The 14,136-nt window shown below is 37.7% G+C and overlaps 1 non-coding gene across 1 annotated transcript; it reads left to right on the plus strand.

Annotated features, from left to right (window-relative positions):
* The first annotated feature begins 510 nt into the window (after nt 1–510).
* LOC145625932 (small nucleolar RNA R71) lies at nt 511–616 on the plus strand. Its single transcript, XR_014110824.1, has one exon. It is a non-coding gene; the product is annotated as a small nucleolar RNA R71 (small nucleolar RNA).
* Nucleotides 617–14,136: the final 13,520 nt, after the last annotated feature.

A 14,136-nucleotide genomic window follows, 5' to 3' on the forward strand; every position in this document is an offset into this window, starting at 1 on the left:
TAATTTACATGCTCACTCAAACTATTATCAAAATCATCACCACATTCCGGAGAAGCATGAGGGCAATTACAAGAGTCATGATCATAAGATCCACATGCATCACAAAACAAACAACCACTAGGCATATTATTTGAAGAGGGAGGGGGTTGAGAGTTAGAAAAGGTACCTCTCCCCTTAAATTGGGAGGGAGCATTCGAAGCTTGAGAAGAAAAGGGACCTTCCAACTTGGCCTAGATTGCGGTCATTTCTTTCCCTAAGTTTGTCATTTGTGAGGATAAGTTGTTGATCGCATTTAGATGGTCTATAGAGTACACCGAAGAACCACTCTTGGTAGTTGAATCCCTCTCACCATCTTGCCAATCTCTATAGTACTTAATCACGTCCTCTATAATGTCCACCACTTCCTCTTCCGTCCGATTCATTATGGGACCTCTGGCACCCCCATCGAGGCATGATTTTCCTTGAGGACTTAGGCCACCATAGAAAATTTGAATGACTTGATATTTTGGAATTCCGTGGTGGGGACATTCCCTTTGATACTCTTTATACCTCTCCCACGCTTCGTAGAGGCTTTCATTAGGTCTTTGCTTGAACCCTTAAATCAAAGCTCTAGCCTCCGCCGTTTTCTTTTGTGGGTAGAATCGGGACAAGAATTCCTTGGTGACTTCGTCCCATGTTTGAAGCGAATTTGGCTTTACCTCCTTATCCAACCACTCCAAGGCTCGGCCTATGAGAGAATAAGGAAACAACTTTAGCCGGATGAATTCTTGAGAAACTCCGTTCACTTTGATAGTGTTGCAATACTTTTTGAACTACTTGAGATGGTTCAACGGACTCTCATTCTTAGCTCTGCTATATAGTCTCCTTTCGATCAAAGCGATCATAGCCGGCCTAATTTCGAAGTCTTTCGCTGGTGTTGTAGGTGGAGCAATTCCACTCTCAAACTTGTACGCACCGGGAATTCCCAATTCTTTCAAAGTAACTCTTGGTTGATCTCCCATGCCTAGTTCCTCTTCAAATCCTTCTTCGCTTGAAGAACTAAATTCAAAGGATCGACTAGCAATTCTTCTCCTTGAAAGAGTCCTTTCGATTTCCGGGTTAAAAGGCACAATGGATCGATCGCGAGCTCTATGCATGCAAAATTTCAATGAAAATATTAGTAGCACGGCTACAAATGTAGCCTTAAGAAACAAAATCTTTTTCTTTTTTTTTCAATTAAAATGAAATAGACTCAACAACTAAAGCTAAGCACCAATTTCACTCCCCGGCAACGGCGTCATTTTGATAGAGGAATAAACTAGTCGTTAATTGCTTATCCCAAAATCAAACACTATTTATAAAATCCTAAACCAACCTAAAACAAGTATAGGTAAATATAGGGTCGAACCCAAAGGAGTTAGTTGGTGTTCTCTTTAGCCTAAATCAAGCTATTTCGGAGATTGAAGTAAGAAAATGGTTGGTGTTATGATAGCAAAATTAGACTAATCAAGTAAATCAATAAGCTAAATGATAGGGATATTGGTTCCACATGCTAATTCAATAATCGTGCTAATCGACAATTTCTTCGTTTGATTCAAGCATTGCAAAGGACAAACAATTGTAGCAATCAAGAGAGTTCAAGAGCTATCTCCTAGAGGGCAAACTAGGGGTCACTATGAATGGCTAATCAAGGAAATTAACAATCAAACTCAATTAATTAAAGCAATTCTCAAATTGATTGGTCATGTCATTAAGAAATGCAATGCAATCTAGATTAATCTTATAGATTGATCATTCCTAATCTAATTAATCACATGCAAAACTATTTCAACCAATTTTATTACAACAATTCAATCAATCAAATATTATCAACTAGCACAAATTATCAATCAAGCATGCTTCTTCTTCTCCCTAGCAACTAATCTACTCACTAATCATGGTGTAACTCAAGAAGAAATAACTAGACTTAGCATTTATCATCATTCTAAATCAAAATCAGGAGAAAGCAATATCAACTACAATATCCAATTAAAATCCAAGCAATACTAACAATCAAAGATGAAACTAAATCAATCAAGTAAGAGATGAACTAGAAGAAGAAAATCTTACTAACATTAATGTTTGAAAATGAAGAAATCCGAGCACAATTGATCCAATGTTGAAATACAAATCCAATACCAAGAACTTCTCTCTAACTTCTCTCTCTTAAATTAAGCTAATGAAAATTATTTAAAACTTATCTTCAAAAAAGGAATTACAAGTGTATTTATAGGCAAAGAAGAAAAACGGGATTCCCGCGCCCGCGAAAAAATGGGTACGGAACCCATTAAAAATTATGCGGGCTTCCTGGGCAACACCCGCGCCTGCGGGTCTTCTAGCTCGCGCCCGCGGCAAAAGCATGGCGAATCCCCTGCTCCCAAAGGGTGATCAGAGGGCCGCGGTCTCTCTTATACGAGCGGGCTCTTTAAACTACCCGCGCCCGCGGCAAGCCTGCGGCCTGACCGCGGAGAGTTCCTGGTGGAAATATGATAATTTTGTGAATATGAGCCCGCGCCCGCGGCAGACTAGTAGGCCTTGATGCCCTCTCCATGCCCTCTCCGAGCCCTCTCCAAGCCGATTATTTCCTCCTTGCTTAGTCAATATAGCCCATCTTGATTCCCTTGCAAAGACAAATCCTAGATACCTAAAAGAACAAACAACGAAAAGGAATAAAAGGGAAAAAGAACCAAATAAAAGGAAAACACGAAGAAAACACGAAAAACACAAGGAAAGAAAGAAAGAAAGGGATTAAAAGAAAAAGGACCAAAAATAAGATAAGAAAGCATAAAAAGGAAGATGAAATCATCCTAAAAGACTACCCTATGAGTGCCATAAATGACACTCATCATCTAGACGTAGGAAATAAATGAATTTCTCAAGTTTTACCAGCAAGTAGAATCCACATAAATTTGCAAAGTTCGAAGGTTTCCCAGCCAAAAACTTATACCATAGAATAGGAAGCAAAGTCATTTAAGAAATTTGCACTTCTAACTAACAATCTAAAAAGATCTTCTCTATAGGATACCTACATCACTATCAAACAAAGGAGTGTAATGACGTGAAACAACAAACAACAAAAAAAAAAATTACAGAGTATTTGAAATTAAATGAACATATGCATAATTCATAAACAATAGTTAAACCACTGGTCTAGTGGAATCTATTTCTCCTACCCATCTTTCTTTATCTAATTAGGGTTCTAAATTTTACCTAGGTAATATTAATTTGGCTTAAAGCCTTTTGATATGATTAATATTGAAATAAATGCAATTCGAAAAAATTAAGTTAAATTTGATTAAAACTACTGCAATTTGATTGAATTATTCGAGTACAAAATCGATTGAATTTTCCCCCTAGAACTTTGAAGGTTTTTTTAATAACCCTAAAATTTGAATCAAATTATTGAAATTGAAGAAGGCTATGAATCTATGATTGAATATTACTACAATTTAATTAAATAATTCAAATGAATAAATTATTGTAATTAAATACATTGACAAATTCATTCGGGCAAATCAAATAATCACAGGAGAATGAAGACAAATTTGAAAGGCTACCTATACAGCACTAGCGCAACGATGCAACAGAGTAGTGCGGTGGTTGGTAGTTGACCGAAGGATGCAGCTGTAGCGGTGAGCCTGAGCGACTGTGCGTGCGACAATGGTCTAGTGGGTGCGGCGGTGGAGCAACAATCAATGTATACTTAGCTTGCGAAATTAAATATCTAACAGTTTCATTCAGAGTATTTGATTATTTTGAGGGTAAATTATTTTGTTTTTTAGGAAATTTGAGGGTAAATTATCCTTCCGTAAATAAAAATAAAAAATAATATTATACTTCCAAAAATAAATCCTTCCGGAAAAAAAAAAAAAACATAAACAAAGCATACTGAACGGTTGTCCAGAGGACCGTTCTCTATTATTTACAGTTAATTATTGATTTTTTTTCTTTTATTTGAGTAATAAATAATATAGAATGGTTGAATATCTTCACCGTTCTATATTTATTAACTCACAAATCCTACACAAATACGTTCTATATTGTTGCAGAGAACGCTTATCTTTAACCGTTCTAAAACTTGCGATCTTTAATCCCGTTTTTGTAGTAGTGAATAAAATTTGTTTGACTTGGTGCAACAAAAAAAAGAGGGTAAATACTCACTATCAATTTAGTTAATTTAAATTAATCTTGAGTTTTTGACAAAATAAAAGGGAGTGGGAAAAATGAACATAAGTTCAATAAAGATTCCAACTTTAATACTTGTGAATCCTTGAAAAAATTATATCTTCCAATATGAAGATAAACAAATTTCTATCACAAGTTTCAAACTTTATGATTCCAATCAATTCAAAAATGATTAAATCAACAAAGTTCAACAAAAATTCATGGAATTTAGTAACTAAAAGTTTCAATCACTTAATATAATTAAAGATTGAATCTTTAGTACTTGGAAGCCTCAAAGAACAACAATTTCACACTTAATGCAATTAATTTGCAATTATGTGAAATATAAAACCAAGCTTTCAAACACAAATTACCACAAAGTAATCATACCTAAAGAGGATTAAAATTGCATATAAAATATGTATTGAACCAATTACATAACCACCATATATATGCAATTAATTTTCAAGGTTAGAAAGACTTAAAAATTTTCGTCAAAACGAACAATCCCTCGAAAAGTGCATTTCTGGTCGTTTTTTTTGGATAAAACCATTTCCAGAACGCCTTTTCCTCCCAAAATTCGCTATTTTTGGGTCGAATCAGGGTTCGGGAGCTGATGTCAGTTCTAATAAGAGGTTAAAATAGATAATACGAGCTACTAATCAAATTAGCCACTTAAACCAGAAAAATTAAGCCATAAAACACCTTGAAAAATATTATAATTTTAAAAATAAACGAACGAGGCTCTGATACCGCTGTTGGGGTTTGGTGAGTTCGACTCATCGCGGAAACAACCCTGACCCAAAGAACCACTCGCAATTAATAAAACCATAAAGCATAACAAATAAAAATAAAAGGATAAAATCGGAATTTACCTTTGAAGCGTGCTTCGCCGTCAAAGCTAGGCTCTTACTTGAAAGCTTAAGCTCCAAAAATACGCGAGCCTCCTACGGAAATCCACCCGTAAAAACTACTAGCGACTTTTAGGTCCGTTACCTCGAGGTAAGCGAGGTCCGACCTAAACCCGAGTATTATATGAGTTTAAGAGTTTTTACTAATGTCATCCTCTATTGAACTCCTACTCAAGCAAGGAATTCTCATGCCATGCTTTGGCTATTTATAAGGAAGGATAGCTTGTGAATTCCAAACATCTTTCAATGTGGGACTTTTCATAAATAGATCCCACATGGAAAGATTGATGAATTCAATCCTTAGTTAAATAAACCAAGGAACAAGTAATAAGTGTCACATGGTTAGGTGAGGACCACTTTCCCACTTGGTCCCCAAGGCAACTCACATGCATTGTGAGCTAACCATGTGTCACCCAACCTTGAGCCCGAAGTTGGGTTCGGTTGAGCCACTTTCTTTTGGGCCGTATCCATGACCCGTCACCCGGGTCCACGGCTCCTTGCAACACGTGTCGCCATAGTGGCGCGCTGCCACGTGGCACGCTACCTACGTGGCATGCTGCCACTTGGCGGTTGCCACTAGATAGTTGCCAACGTGGCAGCTGCCACTTGTGATCCCACGTGGAACGCACATATTGGGCGCACTTTCCTAGCCTTTCTCGTGGCTAAGATTTTACTTGTTACTTGAAGCATTTTCCCGTCTCGCCAAATCCTAAATTTTTGCTCGACATTTAAGATTCTCCGATGCTCGGTTTCGACGCTTCATGCTTGAATTTCCGACGTCTAAATATTTAATAATCGGGCAATAAATTTATTTCTTCCGAATTAAGTCGTCGAGTCGGTTCGTTTACTGCTAAGGGTGTGACCCAAAGGGTTCAGTCAAGATTAAGTTGTAATATTAATTATGCATTAATATTACTGATCGGAATCGACCTCCACCTAGGCATTCTGATCACTTGACCTTATTGAATATATTAGCTTTCTAATAATTCTAAACCCACTAACGGAATAGTAAACTTGTTCGAAGGACACCATTCCTTTCACTTACAACATCTTCCACCATCCGAACTATACAATCTCACTTCCCCTTTGCCTTTTTTGACTTGGGGAATTGACATAATTGGAAAAGTCTCTCCGACAGGATCAGGAGGGCACGAGTACGTATTAGTTTCCATTCATTACTTTACTAAGTGCATTGAGGTTGTTTCTTACGTGAATATCACTTCTAAACATGTCGCAAAGTTTCTCAAACGAAACATATTTTGTAGATATGGAGTTCCACATGAACTAATTACTAATTAGGGATCTCAATTCAAAGCAGAAGTCGAGACTCTCTTAACTCGTTATAAAGTAAAACATCATCACTCATCTCCATACAGACCTCAAATTAATGGAGCTGTAGAGTCAGCAAATAAAAATATAAAAGTCATCATTAAGAAAATGGCAGAAAATTACAAAGACTGGCCGAATAAACTACACTTCACATTATGGGGTTATAGAACATCTATACGGAAATCAACAGGAGTAACTCCATACTCCTTAGTTTTTGGAATGGATGCAATTCAACCAGTCGAACTGGAAATATCATCCCTACGCATCGTACTTGAAAGTAAGCTACCGAAAGCTAAATGGGTAAGGGCAAGGTATGAAGAGCTTTTATTCCTCGATGAACGACGATTAAGAACTTTGCATCATGTACAAGTCTACCAAAGACGCATTGCGTGTCATTTTAATAAAAGAGTAAAACCTAGAAATATAAAAGAAGGTCACTTTGTACTAAAGGAGGTTAGGGGTCCACCAACCGATCCAAGAGGGAAATTCAAACCTAATTGGATAGGTCCCTACCGCGTAATTCAAATCCTATCAGGAGGAGCCATCAAATTAATGAAATTCGACAATTAATAAACATTGATCGCCTTAATAAATATTACACATGAAATCCGTATAAAACTCGTTTACTCATACAACCATTTTTAATTAGCATTCAATTGAAAGATTCTAAGTGTTATGCATTTTACCGAATAACACGGTAAAATACATAACACTTGGGGGGCTAATATAGAAAAAATAAACCGTTCTGAGTGTTAAAATTTTTTCGAACATAACAAAAAATCTTCAAACTTGGGGGGTAATAATATGAATTTTTTTTTAAAAAAAATAAAAATTTTGAGGCATTCGTAGCACAGGTGTCGCTAGCAATCGGAATAGTTGCGCGCGGATGTCACGCACAACTGATTTTGTTGCGCACGACAGACTCGCGCAACTCCAGACGTTGCGCGCGCCACTTGATGACGAACTACGAACCCAAATTTTTGCATTTGAATGAAGTTGCGATTTCTACTTATAGTAAAAAGATTGTGTTTCTTAAATATAACATATGCTCGAAACATATAATTAAACTTTGATTTACTTCTTTTAAAATAGGTTTGATTAATTTTTTCATTTAATTTCTATATAAGAGATTAAAGGAAAAAAAAATATACATAATAATATACTACTTAAAGACCTAATTTTGTAAAGCGAATACGTAGGCAATCCTTATGATTCGGTCATATCAAAATATAAAAATATAAAGCTCATTTTATTTCATTCAAAATTCAAAAGAGGGACATTATTGAACTAGATAGTAAACGAAAAAAAAAACATAGTAGTGATTACACTTTATGAGAGAAAAAAAAAACTAATGATAAAATTGTGTAACACTCTAATGTTTTATTATGCCCTCGATTGTCACAGATGACGGAGGAGTAGTTTCCATCGCAGCATTTTCAGAAACCTTGGAGCTTTCCTCTACACTCTTCTTCTTCACCCAAACATTGTTTTTCAATTTAGGGATTAGGGCCTTTGCAACCTGTTTTCCTTTCCCTTTGACTATTGGATCTTTCTTACGAGTATTTGGTGAAGGTTCTTTGATCTACACACCTTGTTGCGCAGGTTTGGAGGAAGCTTTCCTTTTTGTTTCCTTCGAAGGAGCCTTAGGAGATGAGAAGTCTAATTTTCTTCCCACTCCTTTGTTTTGGCCACTAGGAGGAGTAGTAGTGGTTGAATGCATCAAAGGTTTAGGTAGATTGCGAGCGGTGGCGGTTTGATGTTGACATCTAGCCTTGTTTAATTAACCCTTATCCGCCGCATTCATCCAAGCCTTTTAAAGGGAAGATAATGTAATACTCGAGGGAGGATTTTGTATTACCCACCTAGGAAGACTTGACAAATATTCCATCCAACGAGCAATCCTTTCGGGTTTAAAGGTTACATCTTTAGGGGCATGACAATCTCACGGAGGAATAAATTGCCTCATCCCATATTGTCACATCACCCTAGAAGGAAAAATATAAGTAGTACTAGATAGGCCTCCAAGCCTAATGTAAGGGCAATTGAGACTATTCCCAATCATACTATTTATGTTCCACCAAGGAATCACAAAACGTATGTTAGGAACCCCATGACAGATTAACGACGTTCATTCCACTTCATTATTATGCTTATAAAGGATACGACGTTCAGAGAATGTCTTTACTTTATTATCCTTAAGGTTTTGTGGCTGATAAACAAATCGCAAACGCTCCATGAGCCAAATCTGAAAAAAAAAAAAGAAAAAAAAAATTAGTTTGCGATTTTTTTACACAAGTAGGTGGCGCGCGCAACTAAACCAGTTGCGCGCACCCTCCGTGCGCAACTAGGAATATTGCGCTGGTCATGGCAGTGTAACTTCTTGACTTGCGCTGATAAACGCCGAAAAAAAAACCAAAGGAGTGGACTTCCCATGAAACAATTTCGTTAGGATCTCCTCTATGTCAAAAAATCTTTCGAATATAGGTTTGGGATCGACAAGGTAGGCGAATAAGTCATAGGGAGAGTGTTTGTTGGGTAACCTAGCAAGGCCTTGAACTCACTAGGAAAGGGGACAATTTCGTCCCCTCTAAACAAGTAAAGATGGTGGTTAGAGTCCCAATGGTTGACTGCGACATGAAGAAAATCAATGTCAACCACTAATTGCATATAATTCAATAAAGGGTCTAAGTGGTAAATTTTGAAAGCTAATTTGTCCTCAGTTGAAAGGGAAGTGACCCATTGATTCAAACGTTGTTCAAAGGTCTTCACCATTGGTCAAAAATAAAAGAGAGAATAAGAGTTTAGAGAGATGAATACTTTTTAATTTCTTATGTTACTAAGGGAATGAATTCGAGATGATCAAAAGCCTACACGAAACCTTGTTAAATACACCCAAGAGGGGAAAATTTTCGGCAAATTCGGCTTAAAGGAAAGTTTACCGACATGTGGCGCACGCAACTCCTGAGTTGCGCGCGACATCCGCGCGCAACTACTTTACATGCAATCGACAGCCGCGCGCAACTCACACAGTTGCGCACGTCTCCCCTGACGCGGCATGTAAGTTGGGTTTATTTCCGTATTTTGGTTCATATAATGAAGGAATCTTCACGAGATCTTAAGATGAATCATACGCTTGCCTTTTAAAACTTTGTGTCCCTTTTTCTTGCCTACTCTTTTATTTTCTTTTATTATTTTCTAATTTTCTTTTTTCTTTCCTCATTATTTTCCTACTTCTTTATTTTATTCTTTATTTTCTTATTTTCTTTTTACTTCTTTTCGCCTTCTTTTTTGTTTATTGAGTTTGTTTATTTTTTCGAGGGGCGTAAGTCGGGAACCCTTTCCCTCCCTCGAATTTTTTTTGCATTAATATGCACATGGAAACAAAAAAAAAATTACATATACAAATGTGTAATGTATATAAAAAAAAACCATAGGTTTCCTAAAAAATATAGTAAAATGCGTACAAGAGGAATCAGGGTGCTCGGCAACTACTAGACGGTTGCTGCACATCCTGCAAAATCCAAAACGAAGATTAATACATGAAATTTAATAACTTCGTTGAAAAGAAAAAAGAAATAAAACTTACAGCGATCATCCGATGATCACGACATGACAAAATCACGAGGGTTCTCCGATAAGCAGCTCGGAAAGCAAGTAAAGTCCTCACCATGCCGTTCACGGTCTCCCGCGGAACCTGTTCCAAGAATACAAGGACAATTAGTAAATAAATATATATGAAACAAAAAAAATAAATAGAAATATTTAAGTACATATACATAAAAGACAGACCGACTCAACCGTCTCAGGTACGAACGGTATCCCCTCGTCATCCTCGGCCGCTGGAAGGGTCTCACGAATTACCGATCCGACAGCATCCGTATACATGATCTCCACTGTAGAAGGCACACAACCACCTAGCTCGACCCACTTAAAATACATGTGAAAAAAACCAATAAAAGGGTCAAAATTCCGAAAAAAAAAAATAAAAACAGGAAAAAAAAAGAGTTAGAGTACTAACCGGAACAAAGGCTGGAAAAGGAGTCAGCCTGGATGCTATAAAAGCCGGATAAGAAGCATCCGGTAGCACCAGCTGTTCTGCTGGATAACCAAGGATCGCCTGAGCTCGATCCTCGGTAGACAGCAGGTTCGGACGCAACATCCGGATCGTGGGATCCGCCGGAACAAAAGGCTCCTCGGACGAAAGCTTTCAGAGAACACGCTTGCCTAAAAACCAAGCGTCGGTCCTCTGGAACACCGAGAGTCCCGTACAGAGGGCTCGAAAACGGCAACGAACCATGCCAGACCGGATGACGAGGGGAAAACTAAGTCGTTATCTAATCTTCCCTCGGTCAAACTAAATTTATAAACACTTAACAAACCTAAATGCGAGTATATAGGCAATTCAAGGGTCGAACCCAAAGGAACGGTAATATTCAAGCACTTTCAATTATGCGCCTAAGCTAGGTCGAAGACGAAGGTAAGAGAGAATACTAACAACTAACAAAACAAGTAACCAAGGAAATAAAATACTAGGAACGGGGATCAACAAGTAATCATGTCAATTGCAACAACTTGGGAAGAGCATGCCAATCAAAGGTTGTGAGGACTAAATGATAAGAGCAATAAATAGGAATCAAAGAGTTATCTCCTAATTGTTAAGCTATGGTTCACTATGATAATTGCAATTCCTAAATCAATTGTTCATGTCATTAGCAATTACAATGCAATCTAGCATAATTCTCAAGGCCAAATTGAATTACACACATGCAAACCTTCACTAATCACTTTAATATCAACAATCAATCAACACAATTCCCAAATTAATCACAATTAATCAATCATACAAGTTTTACCCAATTCATAGCCAAACAACTATTCAAGAATCGTTATCTATCAACTAGCAACTATGGAAATCAAGAATCAACAAAATATCAAGAACAATTACACTAATCAAGCATCAAACATCAAAATTAAACCAAACAAACATGAAATTAAACAAAGCATTAAGGAGAGATAGAGTTAAGAATGCTCATTGATAATAGAGAAGATCTTGAACACAATTGTCACCCTTGTATCTTCAATCTCTCAATCACCATTGAAATCCTTCACTTTCTCTTTCTAAAACTACTCTTAAACTAACCCTAAAACTAGAGAGATAAGCTCTCAACTAAGCTAAGAAAATATGGTCAAAAAGTTGGTTTAAAAAAGGAAATAGAATTCTATTTATAAGCAAAGAAGAAACCGGCAAATCCCGCGCCCTCTCCCGATGAACCCGCGGCTGCGGAGAAATGGGTATGGAACCCTCCGCGGGCTATCTGGGAAACACCCGCGCCCGCGGCAGTATAAACCCGCGCCCGCGGCCAAAGATGTCTCGCCCGCGGCTAATCCCCTGCTCCCAAAGCTCAATCAGGGGGTTGCGGTCTCTCTGAGACGGAGCGCCCTCTCCAAGTTTCCCACGCCCGCGGAGAGCCCGCGGGGCAACCGCGGAAAGTTCCTACCAAAATATGGCCATTTGTGCTTGTTTAGCCCGCGCCCGCGGCCTCATTGACCTGCGCCCGCGGCCTGCTGGCAATACCTTGGAGATCTCTCCGAGGCCTCTCTAAGCCCTCTCTAGCCAAATGCTTCTTCCTTGCTTGGTCATTAAGGCCCCAACTTAATTCCTTTGCAAAGGTGATTCTCCAAGTACCTACACAAGCAAACAAAGAAAGGAAATAAAAGGGAAAAAGAGCCAAATAAAAGGAAAACACGAGAAAAACATGAGAACCATAAAGAAAAGAGGAGAAAGAGAAACTAAAGGAAAAAGGACCAAAAATAAGAGAAGAAAGCATGAAAAAGAGAAAGAAATAACCCTAAAAGACTTCCCTATGAGTGCCATAAATGACACTCATCAAATTCCCCCAAGCTAGACTTTTGCTCGTCCCGAGCAAAACAAAGGCTAAAAAGGTAAAAGAAGGGCTTATTTGAAGCAAAAAGAAAATGAGAGGCGAGAATTTACACTAAGACTCACTGTCGTGGGAATCACGGTTGTTTTTAGCTACAACAAGCCATTTAAACCCCTAGATCTCCCTAGAGGATGAGTGATGCTCTAGTAAAGGTTTCCTAAGAGATTAACCCATACCTATCATAATAATACAAACAAGGCAAAGCATAAAGAAGGAAATCAAAAGAAAAGAAGACCAAACACATGTTCATGAAAGGACTTTTTTTTTAAAATGTACAAGCACAAATGAATGCAAATCTTTCTAAATAAGTCAGGGAGTGCACGCTCCAAGATACCTAAGGTTGATTGAAACATAAAAATGCTAAGCATAGGAACTAGTTATCACACTCCACTTTCATCCCAAACGGTCTTACCGCGCTCCCGCTACTAATCTCATATCTCCCCTTAGTGAGCGTCTCATAGATTCCACGAAGGAACCGGAAAAAGATCAAATTTTTGGCTTACTCGACATCTTGACTTCGCATCCCCTTTCCTTAGACTATAACCCATGATTCCCTCCACCGATGAATGACTCAACCCCTAGGTCAAAAGGTCTTCCCAAAGGTTGTAACGTAAGGCAAAAAGGATTAAGGTAGGCTAAATTTAAAATTTGGTTGTTAACCTAAATTGTGAAGCAAAGATTGCGCATTTCTTTACACCATAACCAAGTAATCACCAAATAAAAATACCAACACCCCCAAGATTATTCAAAGCTAAGATCACAAACATATACACAAAAAGCGTGAGAACGCTTCCCCCCAAGCTTAAATGGAGCATTGTCCTTAATGCTCAAAAAGGAAGAATACTCACATAAATATTTTTGCATTTTTCACTTTTTTTTTCATACTTCTTTAATAGTGCTTTGTGCTCGCCTCTTTTAACTTTGGACGACTTTTTCAAATTTGTACTTGCTTTGTCCTTTCCTTTGTTTTTTACTTTAGACGCCTTTTTCATTTATTCACTTGCCATTATTCACAAAATATACACAACACAAACTTGCTTTCAAGAGAACCAAATATCCAAACTCCTCCATTACAAACTCCAACAATAATGAACAATTGCTTCATAAAAACCAAGAATGGAAACAAAAATGAAACAAAAGGCTCAAGATCTAGAGATGTGGCTTGAAAAGAAGGGAAAAAAGGATCAAAGGGTTAGCAAGTAGGCAAATGTAAACCCAAAAACCAAAGAAAATGAAAACTATCCTAGAAAAGAAAAAGTACCACCCCGGAAAGAAGCCTTTGTCCTCCCTAGGTGGTTCGGTCTCGGTCTTAGGAATCATACGTTAAGATTCAAAATTAGGTTTCCGAAAGTCAAGGATCCACGCCACTCATGCAAGAAAATGTTGAAAGCTCGAAAAAGTATGAATCTCACATGGTTGTAGCAAAAACTCACTAAGGTTGTCAAATCAAAGATAGGGAGCAACTACCAACATGCCACAAATGAGCAGAATCCGGTTTCATGATCCCCCTAGTTCTAGACAACTATCTTAGCATGCTTTATCCTAGAATCAACCAAACGTATCTCAAACCGTGCACACCACTACAAGTTCAAATGTTATTATGTCCAAAGCAAGAACAAAACAAAACACATTGCAAATTTGCCTTGATAAAAACAAAAATCTTTTTGGAGTTTTTCAAAATAAAAGAACATGGAAAAGCATATACAAAGGTGCATAGCATATACGAATCAACATCCCATCAAACATGATAGAATACCCTCCCCCAAGCTTGA

This window comes from Chenopodium album, chromosome 3 (assembly GCF_948465745.1).
Source record: "Chenopodium album chromosome 3, dcCheAlbu1.1, whole genome shotgun sequence".
In the NCBI taxonomy this organism is placed as follows: Eukaryota; Viridiplantae; Streptophyta; class Magnoliopsida; order Caryophyllales; family Amaranthaceae; genus Chenopodium; species Chenopodium album.